Genomic DNA, 15,297 nt, shown 5'->3' on the forward strand with positions numbered 1-15,297 from the left:
GAATTTCTAACTCAAAATAATTTGCAAATGTTCGTCATTTTTACGTATTTGAGCAATATTTGAACTTTAAATGCTTATAAAAAAAAATCGTGACTATGGATTTTAATTTTTTCATCTGCCTTTGGGACAATAACCTAGAAGCCTTCTATAAAATTTTCAAGCTTTTTTAACGAACAAATAAAATTTTATTGATATTAATAGAAAAAAAAACTAAAATAAATGGAAACTGAAAATGTTCGTAAACAGCTCAAAATAAGTCAAAATGTTACGGTGTATAGACAATGCTAATAAAAACATTCAGTCAAAATTGTATACGATCATTTGTTTTAGAGTTGCACCAAAAACCAAAATCGATTTTCTTAAAAACAGATTTTGCGTAAAAATGTCCGTTTTTTCTTAATTTTTCTTTTGTTTTTCACGTCGCTTTTGAAAACTACTGAGAAATGTTTACTTTTGCCTCTCCAAAGTACCAACTAGGTTCACTTTCCTATCAGAAAAGTTATAGCTGAAGAAAATCCAAGCCTTTTTACTGTCCTAAAAGGTGACGACAGACACAAAAAAAAAAAAATAAAAAAAAAACACACATCATTGTAAAATCAATACATTCATCGCTTCGCTCAGAATCTAAAAATAATTAGAAACTGGTGAATTATCAATAATTTTGTTCGTATAATTTATTGAATAGAAAACAAAAATAATTTTTTCTTAATTTGTTTATAATAAATATATTTCAAAATAGTTGTTAATATACTAACTACTATTAATTTGATTGGAATGTTAGTAATGAGTACTAATGACTAATAACTCTAAGATTTCTATTAATAACTACATAAAGATCACCAAAATAGGTATTTAATTTGTAAATATTTTTCAACTTACTTATAGAAATAAGTAAAAAAGGTAGCCAGATTTATATTGTTGTCCCTGCTATACCGTTGAATAAATTGGAATCCTTCTTCTATTTTATTAGGTGGTAATAAGGCTAAAGCAGCTGTCATTTTAATACATATTTGAGTCATTTCATTTGTTTTTTTTACATATCACCTATTTTGGTGATCTTTATGTAGTTATTAATAGAAATCTTAGAGTTATAGTCATTATACAGATATAATATAATATATATGTATATAATATTTATTTTGAATCAATAAGTCCAATCCGAATTTCTTACTCAAACTGGGACTTTGTGACATACGTCAACCTTACTATTTGCGATAATAAATTTCAGAACCTCACGGGATTACTTCCAATACACTAGCGACATATGCACACACCTTAAAGATCAGGAAGAAGAGACTCTAAATAATGTCTGTATCACATTTTTACAAACCACCCGATCATTCATGAAATAGAATTAAATTTTAACTCTGTAATGAAAATCTTAGCACCCAGTAGAAAAACTTCAGAATATCTGTCAAGACGAAATCGGGGTCTAATTAACGCAGTAGGTAGGCTAACAAAAGTCCTCTTCGGCATTTGTTCAGATGAAGACGCAGAATTCTTCTATTCAAAAATCCCAAATGTAAAAGAATCCAACCAAACATCATTACACCTGGCACAAGAACAATTACGTATTGTGTCATCAGTTGTACAAGACGTGAACTTCACGATTTACGATTTAGTAACAGATTCTCTGAAAACCAAATCAATTATCCAAAAACTTTCCAAACAATCCACACGCATGTTAAACGCAATCGATATTCTAAACGCTAAAAATCTATTCGTACTACTACATTAGTCATCCTGTTAAATCAGTTTGCGTGGGAAACACAGAACCTCCAAACAATAATTAATTTCGCTTTAAATGGATTGATGCACACTAGTGTTTATGCACCCTCAGAACTTTATCACGAAATAAAGGAAATTCAACTTACGTTACCCCCAACTTTAGAACTCCCTGTTGTAGAATAACATTTAGACCTTTCTGAACTCTTTAGAGCATCAACTTTAAGTGTAGTGTGTCTACAGCAGACCCTCATGTTTGTAGCAAGAATACCGTTATTGTCAAACATACCGGCGGTCATCATAACCACACACTTACCGTTCATAACCGCACATTTTACACCGTTCAATACCGCACACATTTATTCTATTGTTAAAAAGGGAAATTTGAAAGGTCGATAGTTCAAAACCGCACACATTTGATTGACAAGTAAAAATTAAACATATTTTATTGTTACAAAAAATAATTCAATATATAATTAAATTGAAATAAACTTACATCCTAATGTTTTTAAATAATCAATTAAACTAATTTCGTTGTTAACAAAATGATCATATATTTTTAAAATCGATTTATTTTCTTTCTTCCTACATACTTTGCGTGTACGATTCACGTTGCCGTTTAGTATGAGTCGAAATTTGGTTTCAGTAATTATCTGTTGTTGTTTTAACACATACATCTAAAAAAATTAAAATAAACAAAAAAAAATCAATGATAACTAAAATTGCATGTTATGACAATCAAATTTTGTCATATTATTCATTATTTGGGTTCAAACAAAAACATTTATTTTCAGATATTTTGAGTTACTGTGTTATAATAGGTGAAGAATTAAAATGTATGAACTGTTTCATTCCATACATTTTAGGTTTTTACATATTTTATGCTGATCTTATTTATTTAATTACTGTTTTGTAATATTATATAATATCATTTTTTAAAAACATTTTATGTTGTTCTTTTTACAGACTCAATCAGATAATCAGTTAAATTTACAAGTATACAACAGTGCTCCGGAAAAAGACATAGACAACTGTTTGGGTATTTGGCTGTCTCTTGCACCTTTATTATTAATAAAAAGAAGCAAAAAATCTCAAATAATAACTATATTTTTTATCAATAAGTATTTTGGCTCTTAATTAGGAACCTATACAATAAATGTATTCTATTATAATATAAATAATATTTAAAAAATAAAGGACCATTTTTTTTATTATTTTGTTAATTGTTAATATAGTAAATTATTTCCTTTTCAGAAATGAAAAAAGGGTAGTTGGTTTCAAGAAAAATAATAATTTTAATATATTTAAATAGGTATTCAATGTATGGAAAATCTGATCCATACATAATATAAATATAATAGGTATCACATCAGGTATTATTTAATATCTATTGACATTATATCATTCTAACACTGCTGTAGTCTATAAAAAATTATTGGTTTGAATTCTACGGTTGGATAAACACCTAATATTTTAATAATTATATCAAATAATATTATAAAACATTAAAGAAATTAAATTGAGGTTGAGATAATGTTGTTTTTTTCAATATAAGATTATGGTAACCTTAATTATGTGGCTAAAAACGTTTTTGTAATGTTTTAAATTTTTTTGACAATATTTTGGAAACGTTTACTATTCATTTTACAATATTTTGATGTATTTTTAATATATGTAATTGCTTTCGGTAATCTGTACCTATATATTGTGTGACGTATAATAAATACACATATTTGTTTGCCCACTTTTACGTTTACTATTTAAGTATTAATTAATCATACAAAAAAATAAATACCTACCTAGGTATCTAAATTAAAGTTATTCACTATTTTGTAAAATCCAAGATATACTTATATTCCTATAGTATGTTACTGACATAACTTCATATTTTGTCATAGGTGTACTAAAAAAATGCAGATTAAAAAAGGTGGGTAAGTGGATGTCACTCTGCTGTACAGTAGGTGACAAGTGGGTCACTGTAATGGATGGTGATAAATTTGAATTCAATGATATAATACCATAGATAAGAAAAACAATTCTGAGCGAAAACGGTCAGTCAGCCTATGATATTACCAAGTATAATTGATGATATTATTGTGAATAAAGTAATTTATATATAACCTATTTACATGAAACCTTGTTTTAAATTTTCAATCCTTAGCTATAAAAGTTGAACATTTTATACATTTTCAACTACAAAATAATTATAACATTTTAAGTTTGATACATTTTGTCAACATTTGAACTTTAAATGCTTATAAAAAAAAATTGTGCATATTATGTATTTTTAATATTTTTCAACCGCTGTTGTAACATTATATCAGGAGCCTTGCATTAAATGTTCACGTTTTTTTACCCAACAAATAACATTTTATTGATATTTATAGGAAAAAAAACTAAAAAAATTGAAAACTGACTATGTCCGTAAACAGCTCAAAAAGAGTATATTAGTTTATAAATTTTATCGTGTATAGAAAATGCTAATATAAACATTCAGTGAAATTTTCAAGTATCTGCAATCATTTGTTTTTTAATTACAACAAAATAAGAAAATCGTTACATAAAAAATCGAGTGAATATTAAATGTTGTAAAAATATGAATTTTAAACGCTCATAAAAATTTAATTTCACTTTCTTGTAGATATTTTTTTCTTGATAAAGGAAGACAAACTTATGAGGAATCTTGTATTATATTTTCAAATCTTAGATTTAAAAAGAAAATTTTTTATGAATTTCTAACTCAAAATAATTTGCAAATGTTCGTCATTTTTACGTATTTGAGCAATATTTGAACTTTAAATGCTTATAAAAAAAAATCGTGACTATGGATTTTAATTTTTTCATCTGCCTTTGGGACAATAACCTAGAAGCCTTCTATAAAATTTTCAAGCTTTTTTAACGAACAAATAAAATTTTATTGATATTAATAGAAAAAAAAACTAAAATAAATGGAAACTGAAAATGTTCGTAAACAGCTCAAAATAAGTCAAAATGTTACGGTGTATAGACAATGCTAATAAAAACATTCAGTCAAAATTGTATACGATCATTTGTTTTAGAGTTGCACCAAAAACCAAAATCGATTTTCTTAAAAACAGATTTTGCGTAAAAATGTCCGTTTTTTCTTAATTTTTCTTTTGTTTTTCACGTCGCTTTTGAAAACTACTGAGAAATGTTTACTTTTGCCTCTCCAAAGTACCAACTAGGTTCACTTTCCTATCAGAAAAGTTATAGCTGAAGAAAATCCAAGCCTTTTTACTGTCCTAAAAGGTGACGACAGACACAAAAAAAAAAAAATAAAAAAAAAACACACATCATTGTAAAATCAATACATTCATCGCTTCGCTCAGAATCTAAAAATAATTAGAAACTGGTGAATTATCAATAATTTTGTTCGTATAATTTATTGAATAGAAAACAAAAATAATTTTTTCTTAATTTGTTTATAATAAATATATTTCAAAATAGTTGTTAATATACTAACTACTATTAATTTGATTGGAATGTTAGTAATGAGTACTAATGACTAATAACTCTAAGATTTCTATTAATAACTACATAAAGATCACCAAAATAGGTATTTAATTTGTAAATATTTTTCAACTTACTTATAGAAATAAGTAAAAAAGGTAGCCAGATTTATATTGTTGTCCCTGCTATACCGTTGAATAAATTGGAATCCTTCTTCTATTTTATTAGGTGGTAATAAGGCTAAAGCAGCTGTCATTTTAATACATATTTGAGTCATTTCATTTGTTTTTTTTACATATCACCTATTTTGGTGATCTTTATGTAGTTATTAATAGAAATCTTAGAGTTATAGTCATTATACAGATATAATATAATATATATGTATATAATATTTATTTTGAATCAATAAGTCCAATCCGAATTTCTTACTCAAACTGGGACTTTGTGACATACGTCAACCTTACTATTTGCGATAATAAATTTCAGAACCTCACGGGATTACTTCCAATACACTAGCGACATATGCACACACCTTAAAGATCAGGAAGAAGAGACTCTAAATAATGTCTGTATCACATTTTTACAAACCACCCGATCATTCATGAAATAGAATTAAATTTTAACTCTGTAATGAAAATCTTAGCACCCAGTAGAAAAACTTCAGAATATCTGTCAAGACGAAATCGGGGTCTAATTAACGCAGTAGGTAGGCTAACAAAAGTCCTCTTCGGCATTTGTTCAGATGAAGACGCAGAATTCTTCTATTCAAAAATCCCAAATGTAAAAGAATCCAACCAAACATCATTACACCTGGCACAAGAACAATTACGTATTGTGTCATCAGTTGTACAAGACGTGAACTTCACGATTTACGATTTAGTAACAGATTCTCTGAAAACCAAATCAATTATCCAAAAACTTTCCAAACAATCCACACGCATGTTAAACGCAATCGATATTCTAAACGCTAAAAATCTATTCGTACTACTACATTAGTCATCCTGTTAAATCAGTTTGCGTGGGAAACACAGAACCTCCAAACAATAATTAATTTCGCTTTAAATGGATTGATGCACACTAGTGTTTATGCACCCTCAGAACTTTATCACGAAATAAAGGAAATTCAACTTACGTTACCCCCAACTTTAGAACTCCCTGTTGTAGAATAACATTTAGACCTTTCTGAACTCTTTAGAGCATCAACTTTAAGTGTAGTGTGTCTACAGCAGACCCTCATGTTTGTAGCAAGAATACCGTTATTGTCAAACATACCGGCGGTCATCATAACCACACACTTACCGTTCATAACCGCACATTTTACACCGTTCAATACCGCACACATTTATTCTATTGTTAAAAAGGGAAATTTGAAAGGTCGATAGTTCAAAACCGCACACATTTGATTGACAAGTAAAAATTAAACATATTTTATTGTTACAAAAAATAATTCAATATATAATTAAATTGAAATAAACTTACATCCTAATGTTTTTAAATAATCAATTAAACTAATTTCGTTGTTAACAAAATGATCATATATTTTTAAAATCGATTTATTTTCTTTCTTCCTACATACTTTGCGTGTACGATTCACGTTGCCGTTTAGTATGAGTCGAAATTTGGTTTCAGTAATTATCTGTTGTTGTTTTAACACATACATCTAAAAAAATTAAAATAAACAAAAAAAAATCAATGATAACTAAAATTGCATGTTATGACAATCAAATTTTGTCATATTATTCATTATTTGGGTTCAAACAAAAACATTTATTTTCAGATATTTTGAGTTACTGTGTTATAATAGGTGAAGAATTAAAATGTATGAACTGTTTCATTCCATACATTTTAGGTTTTTACATATTTTATGCTGATCTTATTTATTTAATTACTGTTTTGTAATATTATATAATATCATTTTTTAAAAACATTTTATGTTGTTCTTTTTACAGACTCAATCAGATAATCAGTTAAATTTACAAGTATACAACAGTGCTCCGGAAAAAGACATAGACAACTGTTTGGGTATTTGGCTGTCTCTTGCACCTTTATTATTAATAAAAAGAAGCAAAAAATCTCAAATAATAACTATATTTTTTATCAATAAGTATTTTGGCTCTTAATTAGGAACCTATACAATAAATGTATTCTATTATAATATAAATAATATTTAAAAAATAAAGGACCATTTTTTTTATTATTTTGTTAATTGTTAATATAGTAAATTATTTCCTTTTCAGAAATGAAAAAAGGGTAGTTGGTTTCAAGAAAAATAATAATTTTAATATATTTAAATAGGTATTCAATGTATGGAAAATCTGATCCATACATAATATAAATATAATAGGTATCACATCAGGTATTATTTAATATCTATTGACATTATATCATTCTAACACTGCTGTAGTCTATAAAAAATTATTGGTTTGGTGGCTAAAAACGTTTTTGTAATGTTTTAAATTTTTTTGACAATATTTTGGAAACGTTTACTATTCATTTTACAATATTTTGATGTATTTTTAATATATGTAATTGCTTTCGGTAATCTGTACCTATATATTGTGTGACGTATAATAAATACACATATTTGTTTGCCCACTTTTACGTTTACTATTTAAGTATTAATTAATCATACAAAAAAATAAATACCTACCTAGGTACCTAAATTAAAGTTATTCACTATTTTGTAAAATCCAAGATATACTTATATTCCTATAGTATGTTACTGACATAACTTCATATTTTGTCATAGGTGTACTAAAAAAATGCAGATTAAAAAAGGTGGGTAAGTGGATGTCACTCTGCTGTACAGTAGGTGACAAGTGGGTCACTGTAATGGATGGTGATAAATTTGAATTCAATGATATAATACCATAGATAAGAAAAACAATTCTGAGCGAAAACGGTCAGTCAGCCTATGATATTACCAAGTATAATTGATGATATTATTGTGAATAAAGTAATTTATATATAACCTATTTACATGAAACCTTGTTTTAAATTTTCAATCCTTAGCTATAAAAGTTGAACATTTTATACATTTTCAACTACAAAATAATTATAACATTTTAAGTTTGATACATTTTGTCAACATTTGAACTTTAAATGCTTATAAAAAAAAATTGTGCATATTATGTATTTTTAATATTTTTCAACCGCTGTTGTAACATTATATCAGGAGCCTTGCATTAAATGTTCACGTTTTTTTACCCAACAAATAACATTTTATTGATATTTATAGGAAAAAAAACTAAAAAAATTGAAAACTGACTATGTCCGTAAACAGCTCAAAAAGAGTATATTAGTTTATAAATTTTATCGTGTATAGAAAATGCTAATATAAACATTCAGTGAAATTTTCAAGTATCTGCAATCATTTGTTTTTTAATTACAACAAAATAAGAAAATCGTTACATAAAAAATCGAGTGAATATTAAATGTTGTAAAAATATGAATTTTAAACGCTCATAAAAATTTAATTTCACTTTCTTGTAGATATTTTTTTCTTGATAAAGGAAGACAAACTTATGAGGAATCTTGTATTATATTTTCAAATCTTAGATTTAAAAAGAAAATTTTTTATGAATTTCTAACTCAAAATAATTTGCAAATGTTCGTCATTTTTACGTATTTGAGCAATATTTGAACTTTAAATGCTTATAAAAAAAAATCGTGACTATGGATTTTAATTTTTTCATCTGCCTTTGGGACAATAACCTAGAAGCCTTCTATAAAATTTTCAAGCTTTTTTAACGAACAAATAAAATTTTATTGATATTAATAGAAAAAAAAACTAAAATAAATGGAAACTGAAAATGTTCGTAAACAGCTCAAAATAAGTCAAAATGTTACGGTGTATAGACAATGCTAATAAAAACATTCAGTCAAAATTGTATACGATCATTTGTTTTAGAGTTGCACCAAAAACCAAAATCGATTTTCTTAAAAACAGATTTTGCGTAAAAATGTCCGTTTTTTCTTAATTTTTCTTTTGTTTTTCACGTCGCTTTTGAAAACTACTGAGAAATGTTTACTTTTGCCTCTCCAAAGTACCAACTAGGTTCACTTTCCTATCAGAAAAGTTATAGCTGAAGAAAATCCAAGCCTTTTTACTGTCCTAAAAGGTGACGACAGACACAAAAAAAAAAAAATAAAAAAAAAACACACATCATTGTAAAATCAATACATTCATCGCTTCGCTCAGAATCTAAAAATAATTAGAAACTGGTGAATTATCAATAATTTTGTTCGTATAATTTATTGAATAGAAAACAAAAATAATTTTTTCTTAATTTGTTTATAATAAATATATTTCAAAATAGTTGTTAATATACTAACTACTATTAATTTGATTGGAATGTTAGTAATGAGTACTAATGACTAATAACTCTAAGATTTCTATTAATAACTACATAAAGATCACCAAAATAGGTATTTAATTTGTAAATATTTTTCAACTTACTTATAGAAATAAGTAAAAAAGGTAGCCAGATTTATATTGTTGTCCCTGCTATACCGTTGAATAAATTGGAATCCTTCTTCTATTTTATTAGGTGGTAATAAGGCTAAAGCAGCTGTCATTTTAATACATATTTGAGTCATTTCATTTGTTTTTTTTACATATCACCTATTTTGGTGATCTTTATGTAGTTATTAATAGAAATCTTAGAGTTATAGTCATTATACAGATATAATATAATATATATGTATATAATATTTATTTTGAATCAATAAGTCCAATCCGAATTTCTTACTCAAACTGGGACTTTGTGACATACGTCAACCTTACTATTTACGATAATAAATTTCAGTACCTCACGGGATTACTTCCAATACACTAGCGACATATGCACACACCTTAAAGATCAGGAAGAAGAGACTCTAAATAATGTCTGTATCACATTTTTACAAACCACCCGATCATTCATGAAATAGAATTAAATTTTAACTCTGTAATGAAAATCTTAGCACCCAGTAGAAAAACTTCAGAATATCTGTCAAGACGAAATCGGGGTCTAATTAACGCAGTAGGTAGGCTAACAAAAGTCCTCTTCGGCATTTGTTCAGATGAAGACGCAGAATTCTTCTATTCAAAAATCCCAAATGTAAAAGAATCCAACCAAACATCATTACACCTGGCACAAGAACAATTACGTATTGTGTCATCAGTTGTACAAGACGTGAACTTCACGATTTACGATTTAGTAACAGATTCTCTGAAAACCAAATCAATTATCCAAAAACTTTCCAAACAATCCACACGCATGTTAAACGCAATCGATATTCTAAACGCTAAAAATCTATTCGTACTACTACATTAGTCATCCTGTTAAATCAGTTTGCGTGGGAAACACAGAACCTCCAAACAATAATTAATTTCGCTTTAAATGGATTGATGCACACTAGTGTTTATGCACCCTCAGAACTTTATCACGAAATAAAGGAAATTCAACTTACGTTACCCCCAACTTTAGAACTCCCTGTTGTAGAATAACATTTAGACCTTTCTGAACTCTTTAGAGCATCAACTTTAAGTGTAGTGTGTCTACAGCAGACCCTCATGTTTGTAGCAAGAATACCGTTATTGTCAAACATACCGGCGGTCATCATAACCACACACTTACCGTTCATAACCGCACATTTTACACCGTTCAATACCGCACACATTTATTCTATTGTTAAAAAGGGAAATTTGAAAGGTCGATAGTTCAAAACCGCACACATTTGATTGACAAGTAAAAATTAAACATATTTTATTGTTACAAAAAATAATTCAATATATAATTAAATTGAAATAAACTTACATCCTAATGTTTTTAAATAATCAATTAAACTAATTTCGTTGTTAACAAAATGATCATATATTTTTAAAATCGATTTATTTTCTTTCTTCCTACATACTTTGCGTGTACGATTCACGTTGCCGTTTAGTATGAGTCGAAATTTGGTTTCAGTAATTATCTGTTGTTGTTTTAACACATACATCTAAAAAAATTAAAATAAACAAAAAAAAATCAATGATAACTAAAATTGCATGTTATGACAATCAAATTTTGTCATATTATTCATTATTTGGGTTCAAACAAAAACATTTATTTTCAGATATTTTGAGTTACTGTGTTATAATAGGTGAAGAATTAAAATGTATGAACTGTTTCATTCCATACATTTTAGGTTTTTACATTTATGCTGATCTTATTTATTTAATTACTGTTTTGTAATATTATATAATATCATTTTTTAAAAACATTTTATGTTGTTCTTTTTACAGACTCAATCAGATAATCAGTTAAATTTACAAGTATACAACAGTGCTCCGGAAAAAGACATAGACAACTGTTTGGGTATTTGGCTGTCTCTTGCACCTTTATTATTAATAAAAAGAAGCAAAAAATCTCAAATAATAACTATATTTTTTATCAATAAGTATTTTGGCTCTTAATTAGGAACCTATACAATAAATGTATTCTATTATAATATAAATAATATTTAAAAAATAAAGGACCATTTTTTTTATTATTTTGTTAATTGTTAATATAGTAAATTATTTCCTTTTCAGAAATGAAAAAAGGGTAGTTGGTTTCAAGAAAAATAATAATTTTAATATATTTAAATAGGTATTCAATGTATGGAAAATCTGATCCATACATAATATAAATATAATAGGTATCACATCAGGTATTATTTAATATCTATTGACATTATATCATTCTAACACTGCTGTAGTCTATAAAAAATTATTGGTTTGGTGGCTAAAAACGTTTTTGTAATGTTTTAAATTTTTTTGACAATATTTTGGAAACGTTTACTATTCATTTTACAATATTTTGATGTATTTTTAATATATGTAATTGCTTTCGGTAATCTGTACCTATATATTGTGTGACGTATAATAAATACACATATTTGTTTGCCCACTTTTACGTTTACTATTTAAGTATTAATTAATCATACAAAAAAATAAATACCTACCTAGGTACCTAAATTAAAGTTATTCACTATTTTGTAAAATCCAAGATATACTTATATTCCTATAGTATGTTACTGACATAACTTCATATTTTGTCATAGGTGTACTAAAAAAATGCAGATTAAAAAAGGTGGGTAAGTGGATGTCACTCTGCTGTACAGTAGGTGACAAGTGGGTCACTGTAATGGATGGTGATAAATTTGAATTCAATGATATAATACCATAGATAAGAAAAACAATTCTGAGCGAAAACGGTCAGTCAGCCTATGATATTACCAAGTATAATTGATGATATTATTGTGAATAAAGTAATTTATATATAACCTATTTACATGAAACCTTGTTTTAAATTTTCAATCCTTAGCTATAAAAGTTGAACATTTTATACATTTTCAACTACAAAATAATTATAACATTTTAAGTTTGATACATTTTGTCAACATTTGAACTTTAAATGCTTATAAAAAAAAATTGTGCATATTATGTATTTTTAATATTTTTCAACCGCTGTTGTAACATTATATCAGGAGCCTTGCATTAAATGTTCACGTTTTTTTACCCAACAAATAACATTTTATTGATATTTATAGGAAAAAAAACTAAAAAAATTGAAAACTGACTATGTCCGTAAACAGCTCAAAAAGAGTATATTAGTTTATAAATTTTATCGTGTATAGAAAATGCTAATATAAACATTCAGTGAAATTTTCAAGTATCTGCAATCATTTGTTTTTTAATTACAACAAAATAAGAAAATCGTTACATAAAAAATCGAGTGAATATTAAATGTTGTAAAAATATGAATTTTAAACGCTCATAAAAATTTAATTTCACTTTCTTGTAGATATTTTTTTCTTGATAAAGGAAGACAAACTTATGAGGAATCTTGTATTATATTTTCAAATCTTAGATTTAAAAAGAAAATTTTTTATGAATTTCTAACTCAAAATAATTTGCAAATGTTCGTCATTTTTACGTATTTGAGCAATATTTGAACTTTAAATGCTTATAAAAAAAAATCGTGACTATGGATTTTAATTTTTTCATCTGCCTTTGGGACAATAACCTAGAAGCCTTCTATAAAATTTTCAAGCTTTTTTAACGAACAAATAAAATTTTATTGATATTAATAGAAAAAAAAACTAAAATAAATGGAAACTGAAAATGTTCGTAAACAGCTCAAAATAAGTCAAAATGTTACGGTGTATAGACAATGCTAATAAAAACATTCAGTCAAAATTGTATACGATCATTTGTTTTAGAGTTGCACCAAAAACCAAAATCGATTTTCTTAAAAACAGATTTTGCGTAAAAATGTCCGTTTTTTCTTAATTTTTCTTTTGTTTTTCACGTCGCTTTTGAAAACTACTGAGAAATGTTTACTTTTGCCTCTCCAAAGTACCAACTAGGTTCACTTTCCTATCAGAAAAGTTATAGCTGAAGAAAATCCAAGCCTTTTTACTGTCCTAAAAGGTGACGACAGACACAAAAAAAAAAAAATAAAAAAAAAACACACATCATTGTAAAATCAATACATTCATCGCTTCGCTCAGAATCTAAAAATAATTAGAAACTGGTGAATTATCAATAATTTTGTTCGTATAATTTATTGAATAGAAAACAAAAATAATTTTTTCTTAATTTGTTTATAATAAATATATTTCAAAATAGTTGTTAATATACTAACTACTATTAATTTGATTGGAATGTTAGTAATGAGTACTAATGACTAATAACTCTAAGATTTCTATTAATAACTACATAAAGATCACCAAAATAGGTATTTAATTTGTAAATATTTTTCAACTTACTTATAGAAATAAGTAAAAAAGGTAGCCAGATTTATATTGTTGTCCCTGCTATACCGTTGAATAAATTGGAATCCTTCTTCTATTTTATTAGGTGGTAATAAGGCTAAAGCAGCTGTCATTTTAATACATATTTGAGTCATTTCATTTGTTTTTTTTACATATCACCTATTTTGGTGATCTTTATGTAGTTATTAATAGAAATCTTAGAGTTATAGTCATTATACAGATATAATATAATATATATGTATATAATATTTATTTTGAATCAATAAGTCCAATCCGAATTTCTTACTCAAACTGGGACTTTGTGACATACGTCAACCTTACTATTTACGATAATAAATTTCAGAACCTCACGGGATTACTTCCAATACACTAGCGACATATGCACACACCTTAAAGATCAGGAAGAAGAGACTCTAAATAATGTCTGTATCACATTTTTACAAACCACCCGATCATTCATGAAATAGAATTAAATTTTAACTCTGTAATGAAAATCTTAGCACCCAGTAGAAAAACTTCAGAATATCTGTCAAGACGAAATCGGGGTCTAATTAACGCAGTAGGTAGGCTAACAAAAGTCCTCTTCGGCATTTGTTCAGATGAAGACGCAGAATTCTTCTATTCAAAAATCCCAAATGTAAAAGAATCCAACCAAAAATCATTACACCTGGCACAAGAACAATTACGTATTGTGTCATCAGTTGTACAAGACGTGAACTTCACGATTTACGATTTAGTAACAGATTCTCTGAAAACCAAATCAATTATCCAAAAACTTTCCAAACAATCCACACGCATGTTAAACGCAATCGATATTCTAAACGCTAAAAATCTATTCGTACTACTACATTAGTCATCCTGTTAAATCAGTTTGCGTGGGAAACACAGAACCTCCAAACAATAATTAATTTCGCTTTAAATGGATTGATGCACACTAGTGTTTATGCACCCTCAGAACTTTATCACGAAATAAAGGAAATTCAACTTACGTTACCCCCAACTTTAGAACTCCCTGTTGTAGAATAACATTTAGACCTTTCTGAACTCTTTAGAGCATCAACTTTAAGTGTAGTGTGTCTACAGCAGACCCTCATGTTTGTAGCAAGAATACCGTTATTGTCAAACATACCGGCGGTCATCATAACCACACACTTACCGTTCATAACCGCACATTTTACACCGTTCAATACCGCACACATTTATTCTATTGTTAAAAAGGGAAATTTGAAAGGTCGATAGTTCAAAACCGCACACATTTGATTGACAAGTAAAAATTAAACATATTTTATTGTTACAAAAAATAATTCAATATATAAT

This window comes from Metopolophium dirhodum, chromosome 1, assembly GCF_019925205.1.
Source record: "Metopolophium dirhodum isolate CAU chromosome 1, ASM1992520v1, whole genome shotgun sequence".
NCBI lineage: Eukaryota > Metazoa > Arthropoda > Insecta > Hemiptera > Aphididae > Metopolophium > Metopolophium dirhodum.